At 45.1% G+C, this 11,238-nt stretch overlaps 2 pseudogenes; both read left to right on the top strand.

Annotated features, from left to right (window-relative positions):
- LOC100962822 overlaps positions 1–11,238 on the top strand; it is a 45,450-nt pseudogene that overhangs the window by 13,728 nt on the left and 20,484 nt on the right.
- On the top strand, positions 8,528–8,616 carry LOC111727221 (annotated as a pseudogene).

Here is an 11,238-nt window from a genome sequence, read left to right as displayed (position 1 = left end):
GGGTCCGGGCTGGGGATTCGAACCCGCCACCTTAGGTATACGTGGCTGGCGCCTTAGCCGGTTGAGCTATAGGTGCCGAGCCATTTGTGTTACTTTTTAAAGAAAGGTTTAAGAATAAGCAGAACTCATGGGGTGTAATCATAACATAAACTTTGTTTTTTGCTACCACTGTTTCTTTAAATCTGCTTAGTAGGCCTAAGCATGGTGGCTCATGCCTGTAATCTTAGCACTCTGGGAGGCTGAGGCAGGTGGATCGCCTGAGCTCAGGAGTTCGAGACCAACCGGAGTCAGAGTAAGATCCTGTCTCTAAAAATAGACAGGTACTGTGGCAGGTGCCTGTAGTCTCAGTTACTTGGGAGGCTGAGGCAAGAGGATCACTTTGAGCCCAAGAGTTTGAGGGTGCTGTGAGCTATGACGCTACAGCACTTTACCCAGGGTGACAATGTGAGACTCTGTCTCAAAAAAACAAACAAAACAAAATAAACCTTTGCTTAGTAGTGATTGTCCTAATCCTGTTCCTGGACAAAAATATTTTTTCTGGATCCTTGGTGGTATTAGGAAACCCTACAGTTATTTTATATAGTAAACCATGATTTCAATTAAACACTTAAAATGTGCAGCTGGGTATTATCAATGTTTACAATTTTTTTCAAGATTTAGCTATTTGTTCTCCCCAATCTGGAGCCTGCTGCCCATGAGAAGAGGGGATGTGGTCTTTCTTTCTCTCCTGAAGCTTCTGACTCTCCTAGAATTAGAGTACAACAAAGTAAGAGATGGTACTTGTCTCATGTTGTCCAAACTGGCTTTGCACTCTCCAGGCATAGCCAGTGTTTAAATCTAGCTTTCTCTGGGGTACTTTTGTGGGTTCTTAAGAGATCTGTACTCCCCCTCCCCATGTACACACACACATACTCACACACTGCTGCAGTTCCTGAGGCCTAGGCAAGTACACTCTCCTCTGTCAGTTGCTTTCTCCCTCTAGGCTCCTAATACCTCAACAGTCCATTTCCAATTTCTCTTCTGCTCAAGCCTATTTGCCCTCTGACGTTCCTACTGGGCAGGATCTAAGAGGCTCTCTAAGCCATGCTCCCATGCACGTGGTATACATTGGGTCTGTGTGAAACAGGCCTTTGCCCACACAAGCTCTGAACAAATCCCAGTGTCACAAATCAGCTGGTAGCACATATGGTGGCCCCTACATTTCTTGGGCTGGGGCAAAAATTAGTCTGCTCTTCCCTACTAACTACAGGAGATGCATAGCAAGCTTGAGTGGTCCCCTTCAACCTCTTCTCATTAGGCTTATAGTGAAATACAGGCACCCCCCCCCTTCTGTGGAGGGAGTTACCCATCACATACCAATACTTCCCACCAAATAAATCCTTTTCAGAAATATTCTCTTAATATCCAACAACTTCTTTTTACCATTGATATGGGTGAAAATTTTAGAGTTCCATAACCGATATTCAACTCTTTTCTATGAAAATGTGCATCTTTGGGCAGCCTGTGGCTCAGTTGGCGGGGCACTGGCCCCATATACTGAGGGTAGCAGGTTCAAACCCAGCCCCAGCAACAAAAAAATAGCAGGGTGTTGTGGCGGGTGCCTGTAGGCCCAGCTACTTGGGAGGCTGAGGCAAGGGAATCAAGTAAGCCCAGGAGTTGGAGGTTGCTGTGAGCTGTGTGACTCCATAGCACTCTACCAAGGGCAATAAAGTGAAACTCTGTCTCTACCAAAAAAAAAAAAAAATGTGCATCTTTGCTGGCACCTCACTTTGGTATGACATGGATACTACATGTTGGAGCCTCTGTCAAAATTCCCAAATACTACCGTGTAATTACTATTATAAATAAGGATTTCAGAAACCGAGGAACTAATTTCTGAGTGAGGTAAGTAATACTGTTCTTCTTTCTTCTGTCAAGGAAGCTTAATTGTCCTCATCTATAAAATGGATCTCCATCTTGTCCTTGCCTTAATAAAGATAGGAAATTGTGAGCATAAAGATGGCTCTGGATGGACCAGAGGCCTGGAGGAATAGTTAGATAATCTCCAGAGGAAGCCTATTTTCTTTCTTTCTTTTTTTTTTTTTTTTTTTTTTGAGACAGAGCCTCAAGCTGTCCCCCTGGGCAGAGTGCCGTGGCATTACAGCTCACAGCAACCTCCAACTCCTGGGCTCAAGCGAGTCTCCTGCCTCCACCTCCCAAGTAGCTGGGACCACAGGCGCCCGCCACAACGCCCGGCTATTTTTTGGTTGCAGCCATCGTTGTTTGGCGGGTCCGGGCTGGGGATTCGAACCCACCACCTTAGGTGTACGTGGTGGGCGCCTTAGCCGGTTGAGCTATAGGCGCCAAGCCGGAAGCCTATTTTCTAAAGAAGACAAGTAAAGATGAATGTCTTGATGAAAAGAAAAATATGCTAATTTCATCAGTGTTTTTCTAAATCCTACCCTAACTCCTCCCACCCCCACCTTGGTTCCGAGTCATCCTCTTCTTGTATGCTCATCTATGTCATAACCTCAAAGCAATGCTGACCCAGAGCAGAGCTGGCAGCTGCTGGGCTTTTATCCCCAGCTCCTTTTAGAGATATTGGTAATCTTGGCTCTTTTTTCCCACTCTACTTGTGTCTGTGTCTGTGTTAATTTGGGAGGGGTAGATGTCATCACCTTTGACAAAATGGCTGAATATCTTTACTTTATCCTGATGAAACGACATCTTGGTTTCTCACTTCAGATCCAGAGCCTGCCTTGCAAGGAATTCAAAGGCTCTGACTGGAAGCTGTAGTCCAGCCAGCAGATGGAGTAGCAATCCTTCTCTGTGTGCTTCTGGGCCACCTGTGCTGGTGTGCAGGGTATTGCTGGGCCTAGCTCTGCAGCCAGAGGGGACAGGGAAATGAATAAAAATAATTGCACCCCATTGCCATAACTGTTGTCCTGTCTGCACAGGAGTTTGGTAAAATACGATCCTGGGGAGGTTATTTTCATGTGTCTCTCTAGAATTGCTGCAGTAGCAGTTGTACAGAGTGTTGTATGCCTAAGACAATTGTAGGGCATAGGAGAAGGAAAGATGTTGAGATAACAAAATCAAGCCCTGGAGGGATTTGGCATGACTATGACCTGAATCCCTCACCCCAGAAAATCTTTTTTTTTTGTAGAGACAGAGTCTCACTTTGTTGCCCTTGGTAGAGTGCCATGGCATGATATAGCTCACAGCAACCTCCAACTCCTGGGCATAGGTGATTCTCTTGCCTCAGCCTCCTGAGTAGCTGGGACTACAGGTGCCCGCCACAACGCCCGGCTATTTTTTGGTTGCAGTTCAGCCAAGGCCGGGTTTGAACCTGCCACCCTCAGTATATGGGGCTGGCGCCCTACTCACTGAGCCACAGGAGCCGCCCGACCCCAGAAAATCTTAATCAGGACACAGGGATTAAAAAAGCCCTGGGATTCAGCGGCTCTTGGTGAGAAAGGGCAGCCTTGAGGGGAAAGTTTGGACAATGAAGCTGGATTACGATCTGCCTGACTCACTCTTCTTTGTGTGAATTGCAAGCAATGGAGCCCCTCTTAATAAAATCCATACACTGCTGAAGAAATGTACCTTGGTGCTTTAAAAATACCCTGAGATTACATCTTCCTTTTTTCTTTTTTTTTTTTTACTTACAGTTTTTGGCCAGGGCTAGGCTCAAACCCACTACCTCTGGTATATGGGGCCGGTGCCCTACCCTTTGAACCACAGGTGCTGCCCTGTTTTCCTTTTTCTTTTAATGCTCTGCCCATGTAGGGCCCCAAGCTGCTCCAGCCCATCCCTCTGAGCCCCAGCAAGTGAGAGCTATTCCTATTTTCTAAGTACCTGCCACACCACTGGTTAGACAGCTCAGAAATGCAACTGGTACTCTGAGAAGTTTCCCCTGCCCTTCTCCATCCTACAGGAGGCCTTCTATGAAATAGAGAGTCCTTCCTACCTCCTCTTATAGCTTCAGAATAGAGATGGGGCAGTAGATGGATTCCTGCTCTCTGAAGGCAGGGCCTATAACTCTCCCCTCTGACTCCCTCTATTTAAATAGCTCAAAGTCAGAAGTAGGGGTGAACTAGGGGACTCACAGCAGGACAGTCTTCATAACCCTAGGCCTAACTGGCTGCAGAATGCCCAGGAAGTCAAGTGGTCCTCTTGGCTAGTCCTTTGCTCAATCCTGAAGGTGACTATGAAGGGAGCAATGGGTGCTTGGGTTCTTAGCTGCACAGTAGATGGCACCGTCTCTTCTTCATTGGGAATCCAGGGGTGTCTGGCCACAGGCCTCCTTGGGGATCAGAGCTCTTTGAAGAGAAAAAAAGGTTGTAGGAACAAGCAAGCTACTTCTCTTGATGAAAAAATCAGGAGGGAAGAAAATGAGACTAACAGGGGCTGAGGAGAACTGTCTGTGGGCTGAAGAGAATGTTAATGGCTATGCTTCCATGCTTCAAAGCCAGAGCTGGGTAGGAGTGCACACAGACACCTCAGCTGTCACCTACAGAATACATACCAAGTACTGAGGCTTGCAAACAATCACAGCCTGATTTTCCTGGATCAAGAAGCAACATTTGCTGAGACACAGAAAAGAAGAACTGTTGGGAGATCCTAGGCCTGGCTCAGCTAGTTGGGGTTAAACTTATTTCTTCTGCATCAGTCAACAAATGGGCTTCTCAGAAGAATTTAGGTGTAAGGAAAACTGGTGAGGAAAGAATTCTCATAGAACAAATCTAGCTGACTCTTGTCTGTTTTCTCTGTTTACAAATGGTAGCTGCTATTGAATTGTGTAGCTTTAAAATTCATATGTTGAAGCCCTGACCCCCAATGTGATGGTATTCAGAAATTAGTCTTTGGGGAGGGGATCAGATTAAGGTGAAGTTATGTGGGTGGGGTTCTCATGATCAGTATTAGTGCCCTGATAGGAAGAGATACCAGAGGACTCTCTTGAATGCACGCTCTCCCTCTTGCTCGCCTTCCTCCTCCCACCCCCCTTTCACCCCATGTCCATTTTAGGATTCTAGGCCTCAGAACTGTGAGAAAATAAATTTCTGTTGTTTAAGCCATGTAGCCTAAGGTATTGTGTTATATCAGCCCAGTGGACTAATGCATAGCTATAGTAGATGCTATTGGTACCCTGCCCAGATCCCTTTTACCATGACAGTGTATCTATCCCTCAGCTGCTTTATTGGGTTCCAGTGACTTACAGACATCCCCTTCTACAGAAAATTGTTTCTAGTGGATGGCCCCCAATACCCTTCTGTAGCTCTCATTAAGAGTGTACAAAGGCCAGCTCCTTTACCTCAAGGAAGGATCAATTCTTTGGTGCTATTGATGCTCCTGAGTACCCCCATGGTATCAGGCTGAGGCCAAACAAAGATGCAACCACATCCTTCTTCCTGCCCTTTCCTACTTCCTTCATTCTCTTACTTTTGAACCCATACCTCAATAAATCATGTGGCCAGAATCCTACCTCAGGCTCTGCTTCCAGAGACCTTGACCTATGACAGCCACCTCCTTAAGTGGCAGAGTATTGAGCAAACCGGATGACTGTAGCAAACTTCTTAAGTATAGTGTTGATAAATAACACCCAGTGACAATGAGCATGGCAAACAGTAGCCTCATTCCCAAGTCCAAAAAGCATAGAACAACAAAGGCCCACTGAGAAGGAAGATCAGGGGGGAGTGTGTTCTAGCAATAGATGGCTCCTTCAACAGGCATCTGGCAGACAGCTGTGCTAGCAAGGGTGTAAATAGCCTTGTTAGCACAGAGCCACAGGCTGAAGTTCCATGGTTTTAACCAATAAAGGAAGCACCTTGACTGCAAAAACTCTTGAGCCATAACTAAACAGCAGAGTCATTCAGGTAGGTCTGTGCTCTGATTGGGAGCCAGCTGTGTTTGGAGTGTCACACTCTTCTGAGCAGGGTCCAGAGTGCTCTGAAAGAAGTAGTCTGGCACCTGCCCAGGCACTGCCTGCTCTGATGAAAGCCTTCGGAACTCAGGTCTTGTCACCCTTCTGCTGTGTTTGACTCAGCCTCTTGGCTTCTTTATAATGTTATTTTGTTCTTGGGGGTTTGTTTTTTTACTCTTTTTGTAATAGCTCCCTTCGATTTACCTTTCCTCTTTTCTTTCCTTTTCTTTTTTCCCCCACTGCTTTCCTCTCTCAGTCCAGGCTTTAACATTAGGGCCTGTGAGATTGGGTCTGGCTCCATCTTGAGGAGATAAGGATGAATTCTTCCATTAAAAAAAAAAAGCCTCTGGCTCGGCGCCTATAGCTCAACTGGCTAAGGCGCCAGCCACGTACACCTAGGGTGGCGGGTTCAAATCCCCAGCCTGGACCCGCCAAAACAACAATGACGGCTGCAACCAAAAAATAGCCAGGCGTTGTGGCGGGCGCCTGTGGTCCCAGCTACTTGGGAGGCGGAGGCAGGAGACTCGCTTGAGCCTAGGAGTTGGAGGTTGCTGTAAGCTGTAAAGCCAGGGCACTCTACCCAGGGGAACGGCTTGAGGCTCTGTCTCAAAAAAAAAAAAAAAAAAAAAGCCTCTGCAAGACAATTCTTTCTTGCTTCTGGTCACCTATTCGAGCTTAACTTCACCACACTGTTATGCTGAAAGACGAGCAGCCCTCCCACTAGCAGCCAGAATAGGGAAGAATGATGTTGGCCAAGGGGCAAGAGAACCCTTTCCTGCCATGCTTCTGAATCATACTTCGGTCAACCTATTTTGATTGGGAATAGTAATACAGGGAAAGTAAACCAGAGGGCACGGTGTATGTTTATCAAGGTATTGACAAAGACCTAGGGACATACCTCAAATATCCCTAACCTCTTTAGCAAGTACTTGTTTGACTATTTCTAGACTAAGAGGGCCTCCTGATCCTTGTTCTCAAGAGATCTGGAATCTTATATTTAGATTTAGAGATGAAAAAGAGAATTTTGGACAACTGTTACCCATACTAGCCTATCTCCCAATATATTTTGGGGGAAGGAATAAAATAGTGGCAGTATAAAGACCTTTTCCCAGAAAGAAGGTCTTTTCTTCTAGTATTTCTCTAGCAAAGGGTAGGATGGCTTTAGAAAGACTAGATCCTTAAGTTCAAAGGATGCATCAAGGTACAGAATATCTCTGTAACTTGGCTTGCTCCTCCTTTGTTTCCTTCTTACACAGACTCTCTATGCATGACAACCAGATGGTTACCAGTAGCCTTAAACCAGTGTTACCCTTAGAACTCACTATCTATGAAAGAGAAAGAATATACATTTTTCTTTTTCTCTCTCTTTTTTTTTTTTTGAGACAGAGTCACCCTTGGTAGAGTGCCGTGGCATCACAGTTTATAGCAACTTTAACCTCTTGGGCTCAAATGATTTCTCTTGCCCCAACCTCCCAAGTAGCAGTGACTACAGGTGCCTGCTACAACCTGGCTATTTTTTTTGTTGTTGCAGTTGTCATTGTTGTTTAGCAGGCCCAGGCCAGGTTTGAACCTGCTAGCCTGAGTGTATGTGGCTGGCGCCCTACCCACTGAGCTACTGGCAGCTCCAGAATATGCATTTTTGTCATAGCACCTACAAAAGCCCAGACTGTGGTTCTGTGATTGCTCTCATTTGAGTTATAAATCCTTCTCTGAACTGGTTGCTATGCATGAGGTGTTGAGTAATTTGAATGAGTTAGGCCTAGGTCATGGCCTTAACCCTAACATTGAAGCGAGAATCCTGCCATTCCAGAGCCACCTGATCCCCTAAGGGAGTGATAGTTGAGGATGAACACATGTCTATTACAGCATACATTGTCTTCTTGTCCCTTCGTAGAATACATATCACTCATTCAAATGAAATTGCTTAAGAAATGGCTCAGCACCTGTAGCACAGTGGTTATGGTGCCAGCCACCTGCACCAAGGACGGCTGGTTCGAACCAGGTCTGGGCCTGCTAAACAACAATAACAACTGCAACAAAAAAATAGCCAGGCATTGTGGCAGGCCCCTGGGAGGCTGAGACAAGAGAATCGCTTGAGCCCAGGAATTTGAGTTTGCTGTGAGCTGTGATGCTACAGCACTCTAACAAGGGCGACATAGACTCAAAAAAAAAAAAAAAGAAAGAAAGAAAGACAGAAATTGCTTAAGAAACACAAATTATGAGTTCAGCAGTCAATTGTGAATGGCATTTTCTAGTCTCACGTGTGAAGAAAGGTAAGCTCAGTATAAGAAAAAGTCAGTCCAAGAGTGGTGGCTCACACCTATAATCCTAGCACTCTGGGAGGCCAAGGTGGGTGTATTGCCTGAGCCCAGGAGTTTGAGACCAGCCTGAGCAGGAAATGAGACTGATCTCTCCTAAAAAAATAGAAGGAAAAAACCCAACTGGGCATTGTGGCAGGTGCCTGTAGTTCCAGCTACTTGGGAGGCCAAGGCAAGGGATTGCTTGAGCCCAAGAGTTTGAGGTTGTTGTTAGCTATGATGCTAGGGCATTCTACCCAGGGCACAGAATGAGGCTCTGTCTCAAAAAAAAAATAATAATAATAATTAAAAAAGAAAAGAAATCAAGTAGGCACCTAAAGAATTATCTTTCTATGGTCTTTTGGCCATTTCAGAACTTTGGAAATGTAATGGTAAATTCATTAGAAAGAAACAGTATGAGTCATTGGTGTTAGATGTAGGCTAGTATGTATTTGTAGTCTTAAATATCTATAAAATGTTCCAAAATATCTATAAAATGTTATATTTATCTCAAGAGGATACTTAAATTATTCATTAGAATTATAATGCTGTTAAATCTTAATTATAGCCCCCCAAAATTACTGTAGGTTTTTACACAAAATAGAGAGATAATTCTACAGTTAAAAAAAAAAAGAAAAGAAAGAAAAAAAATCAAATCAGCTCACCTAGTTTGAAAAGCCTTTTGGTTAAGTGGCTAGGGAATCAGCTGGAGGTGTTAGGGAACCACAAGGAGGAGGCAGTCTTCCCATGAACCTAAGGAGTATAACAAGAAGAGCTGCCTAGTGCATAGTGGTATTCAGTTGATGTTTGTGGAATGACTTCTCTGACAATCACACAATCACAGGTCAAAGAGAAAGTTAGGAGAAGTGGAAAGAACCAAGAACTGTAGAACTGTGCTAAACCAGAGTTCCACTCTTTGACCAAGCCATGATCCTACAATTTGCCAGATTGTACTTGGCTGATGCTTTAGGATTATTCTCAACCAGGTAGGAATGATTGTTGATGCTGATCTCAGTGGTCTGCTTTCTGCCAGAAAGCAGAAGCCTCAGCACTGAGAGGAGCCCAGGGAAGGGCATCGGGAACCTGTCCCTGGCACTCCTCTGCCATTCTTGGGTCCAAGTGCCATGTCCCACTGTGAAGGAGGAAGAGTGATGTCCTCAGGCCCAGTATCCTTCCTGTACTTTGTGCTACTCCAGAGGGTGGGCTTCTGGCCTGGATGGGGCCATGAGGTAGCGTGGCACCTCCCTGTGTTGCCTGCCATTCTGGGTGCCAGTCAGCAGCCCTCTGGTCATGAGACGTTCCCCTTTTTATGTGCCCTACCCCATCAGTGGTTCTTATAATACATTTTTTTTCTATTTTTTTTGTTGCAGTTCAGCAGGGGCTGGGTTCGAACCCGCCACCCTTGATATATAGTGCCCACACCCTACTCACTGAGCCACAGGCGCCGCCTAGTTCTTATAGTAAATTTATTATTCCTGTGTTTAAAAAAAAAAAAAAAGGGTGGTCCCACTCACATTGGAACTGCCTCCTCAGTGGTCTTCAGAAATAGGCAGTTTTCTGAAGAATGGCTTTTTAGACTTTATGACGTTGTGGTAAATTACAGACAATTGCCACAGAGAAAGATTCCACAATTGGGGCTTTTTAACATTTTTGAGGGCAGAGGTGGGCTTTGGGAGATGTGTGCTGATTTATGGCTGGTAGACAGGAAGGAATCAGTGTGGATTCCATAGAAGCATGTGGATTTTCAGACTAAGAGTTGGCATTCAGAAGCCTGGCCAAAGCACATCTAGAAATGAAAAGATAAAAACCTAAGGTAGATGTTGGGGGCTTCAGTTTGGAATAAATGGGTTCAGGCCCTCTGTCCTGTCCTTGGTAGGTTTTGGCAGCTGCTGCATTTAGTGGACAATTCCATTAACATCTCCCTAAGGGGGGTTGAGGAAGAAAGGTGTGTGTGTGTGTGTGTGTGTGTGTGTGTGTGTGTGTATATGTATGTCTGTGTGTGCTGGGAGAAACTAAAAAGGCTTGGAGCTTTCCTCTATGATCTCGTAAAGTCTATTTACAGTTTTAAATGTGTTGGCTTTTTTGGTTCCCTAGAGGAACTTAGTGGTTCCCTTAGTCTATGTGCCATAGCAAGCTTTGGCAGCTGAGAAGGGGCTAGGAAAAGTAGCAATTTGGATAGACTAGCAGCTGGACTCAGACTACCTGCCTTCTCAGTCCCATAGCCTAGGAAGGAAGAGAAGGAATATATCCTTTCACCTTTGTAATGAAGAAATTGTCAGTCCTAGAATTCAGAAGGTAAAAGGTAAAAACATGAGGGACTTTGGGGCACCTTCAGAGAGATTCTGTGATGATGCTAGTATTAATAGATGAACAGAGAGGAAGGGAGGTGAGTCCTAGGACTTAGAAGCTGGGTCATGAGGGAGAAGAACCTGATTGCTACTGCACAAGAAGAGGGACAGGTCTAATGAGAGAAACAAAGGAAGCAGACAGACTCATCATCTGCCTGAGGGTTCAGCCCCTCTCTGGAGGCAGGAGAAGGATGAGATGCCTCTTGCCATGGCTAATGAATGAGATTCAAAATCTATCAGATAATTGTATTGCCTGAGACTTCCCAAATCCCTGGTACATGCAGAACACAAAGGTTAGTAACAAGAAATCACGTTTCCACTGAGGGATTTTCAGTCTTAGTATCTCCCCACTTCAGCCTTTTAGCTGCTGTCAGACCACATTAGGGCAGAATATTGAACCCAGCCATATCACAGCTGCTGGGGATTTCCCCAGAGGCAAGTGTGGCACGAATGGGCAGTGCAGCTCTGATTTAAGGCTTTGCTCCTGGCATACCTGAAAGCTCTCACCAGCTTACATCCTCTCAATAGTCATTTCCACAGACAAAGCTAGATATGTGAGGTGGTACCTACCCACCAATCCAAAGTTCTTAGTCAGATGAAGGCTGTGATTTTCTTTATTATTATTTGTTTTGTTGTTGACAATTCCCCTCACCTTTTCTCTCTCTCTCTCTCTCTCTTTTTTTTTTTTTTT

The sequence above is a fragment of the Otolemur garnettii genome, unplaced genomic scaffold (genome assembly GCF_000181295.1).
Source record: "Otolemur garnettii isolate 467f Iridium unplaced genomic scaffold, OtoGar3 scaffold00003, whole genome shotgun sequence".
NCBI classification, from domain to species: Eukaryota; Metazoa; Chordata; class Mammalia; order Primates; family Galagidae; genus Otolemur; species Otolemur garnettii.
Note: the sequence above shows the minus strand (reverse complement) of the source record. Positions and strands in the feature narration are given on the sequence as shown.